Source organism: Alnus glutinosa, chromosome 13 (assembly GCF_958979055.1).
Source record: "Alnus glutinosa chromosome 13, dhAlnGlut1.1, whole genome shotgun sequence".
NCBI lineage: Eukaryota > Viridiplantae > Streptophyta > Magnoliopsida > Fagales > Betulaceae > Alnus > Alnus glutinosa.
In genome coordinates this window covers 20,542,821-20,545,591 of record NC_084898.1, presented here as the reverse complement: position 1 = coordinate 20,545,591, position 2,771 = coordinate 20,542,821, and the positions used below count along the sequence as shown (strand labels likewise).

Below are 2,771 nucleotides of genomic sequence, written 5' to 3'. Positions count from 1 at the left end.
CCGTTATACGATCAAATAATCGATCAAACTTGACATAGTGAAGGAGGTATTATTTTTTTCAAAAAAAATTAACTATTTTTTTTTAAAAAAAAAAAATTTGTTGGACTAATTTTTTTTTTCTGTAAGTTTTAAATTTTTTTAAAATTTTATTGGACGAATTTAATATTTATTTTTTTACGACCCATCGTGATACAATTAGACTATTTTATTTTATTTTATTTTATTTTATTTTATTCATGATCAATAGCGGCGACGTAAAAAAGTCGCCACTATTCGCTGAGAAAAACTTGTTTGTTTTTTGTAAAAGAAAAGAAAAAAGCGGCAAGCTGAAATTAAAGCGGGAGACTCAAATTTCTCTGAAAAATGAAAATTTCGCACCGTTTTGATTAAAAATTTTGCCTTGAAGCCCCTCTCTCTCGTCTCTCGTCTCTCTCTCTTGTGTTTTGTATTTCTCTGCACCCTACTCCCCACGATTCACACTCCCTTAGGCTCACACGAACCCTCTCTTCAGTCTGGACTGGTACGTGCTGGAGGGGCAGATCGTCAAGCACACCATGCGGGATCTGATCCAGTCCGTCCGGGTCGTCGGGCACAAGGTTTGGGGGTTTAGTCAATGTTTTTGCTAATTGTGTATTTGTTTTGGTTGCAATATATGGAATTGGAAGCTGATTATTGGGGGATTTGGATAATTTTGAGTGGAAGGAAACATGGAATCTGTTTAGTTTCTTCTATTGATGGATTAAAGTTGATAGCTTGAGGACAGTTGATTAAGTTAATTGGGATTTGTAGTACTACAATTTGAATGTTAACTGTTGGGGAATCTGGGGTGTTTCGATGTGCAATACATTTGAAAGCTTTGTGCAACACTTTTTTGGGAGTTTTTCTTTAAACTAAAGATGGCATCCAAAGAAGCTTTTAGAATATTGCATCTGATAGTAGTCTGAATCTCATTACATATTTTTTGAAATTCTTTTTTGAACTCTATCTTATAAAAAAGAATTTTTTTTGTTCAAACTCTTCATGCCCAAGCATTCGCATCTGTAAGAATTCAGTTTTTTCGGTTTTTTTTTTCCTGGGTGTATAGGTGTTGATTGTGAAAATTTGATGGTGGGTGAAGTTTTTCTTTTGTTTGCTGGCTTTTGGAATTTGAGTTTCTATTCGTGGATTAAATTTGATTAGCGAGGGCTTTTGATTTCAGTTTTGGATTTGGTCACTAATTTGGGAATTAATCATTGGCTGGGTGGGTTTGGGGATAAAGTTTCCATCTTTGAGTGTTGGTGCTGGTTTGGTTAGTTTTGATTTGTTAGTTTTTTTTTTTGGGTATATGGAAGCTGTGTGACCATCATGATAATGTACGTTTATAGGGAAGGTCTGTAGTGATTGAATCTTCAAGCATATTTTCTATATTCACGCAGGAATTATATGTAGGAATAAAAATATCAGAATGGGAAAAGATATTCAGGTCTTTTGATTGAATATTTGCTAATTAGTTATTGTCGCTTGGGAATCTTGTCTTGGTTCCTTGAAATACTTGTATATTTCCTAGGTGTTCGTTAATTAGTTGTGATGAATTATCCTTTATCCCTATTGTGATTCAAATGAAGGTTTTCTCAATGAATTTATTTATTAAATAATTGGAGTTGCTCTATGCAGGATTTAATGTGGAGACGGTGGAATATAAAAACATCAGCTTCACTGTTTGGGATGTTAGGGGTCAGGACAAGGTACATGTCTTTGTTTGTGTCTGTAAAAAGGTTGTTTACAGTTATCTGTGGAAAATTTGGAAATATATCTGTCTGTATGCTGCATGGAGTCAAAATTCCTAGAAATGATGTCCCAAATATATTGAAAATGCTTGAAACAGCAAGGTGAACTTATCCATGACTAGAGTGAACTTATGTGTTCAAATTTCAGTTTCTTGTATTTTTATCCTTCTTTGGTTGTGTGAATTTATGTCTTCTAAAGTTTGGCAAGGAGGTACTCGGTCATGCTTCTAAGGTGGTGCTTACCAAGGATACTACTATGAGTGTTGGTGGTGGAAGTACACAGGAAGCAGTAAACAATAGAGTTGCACAGATTAATTAGAAATCTAATTGAGGTATACATCTCTCATCCTCTCTTTGACCCACTCATGCATACACTAGTGAGTGCTTGGTTCATTTTGATCATTTTTAGGCTAATGAAAGTGGTATGCTCATGCAGGCTGCAGAGCAAGACTATGAGAAGGAAAAATTAAATGAAAGGATTGCGATATTGTCAGGTGGTGTTACTGTGATACAGGTAAATTACCAATTGCTGGTTGTAAAAGTGATTTGTATTTGTAAATAATAATCTTGTGCTGAAGAAATGTATCATATTGTATATTCTAGTCCATACCCAAGGAAATATATATTCTAGTCCATATGGTTATTTCATAACATATGTGTTTTGATGTTGTAATTTTAGTCGATGATTGTTTAGATTTTGGGGTTGCTAGGTGGTCTTGTGATGTTTTGAAATTTAATAGTTAGCTTTTACTGTGTTTGGTGTTGGTTATATTTGTTTCCATAGGGTTTATCGTTGGGATTGTTGTGCAAATTTTCCATAAGTAGCTATCTGTCCAATGATTATTAAACTTTAGGAAGAATGCATGCAAATCACTTGGGAGAGTTTCAAGGATTTGAGTATTGGAAGAGTAAGGGGTGAGTCCAAGGATAATGATTGTCAAGCATCATTGCAGAATCATATTGTATTGACAAAGTTTTAATGTATTGTTAATAGCTTTTTATTGT

The 2,771-nt window shown here is 34.1% G+C and overlaps 1 long non-coding RNA gene across 1 annotated transcript; it reads left to right on the top strand.

Annotated features, from left to right (window-relative positions):
- The first annotated feature begins 434 nt into the window (after window positions 1–434).
- On the top strand, window positions 435–2,393 carry LOC133853767 (uncharacterized). Its single transcript, XR_009896734.1, has 4 exons — window positions 435–596; window positions 1,654–1,724; window positions 1,966–2,098; window positions 2,203–2,393. It is a non-coding gene; the product is annotated as an uncharacterized LOC133853767 (long non-coding RNA).
- The last annotated feature ends 378 nt before the right edge of the window (window positions 2,394–2,771 follow it).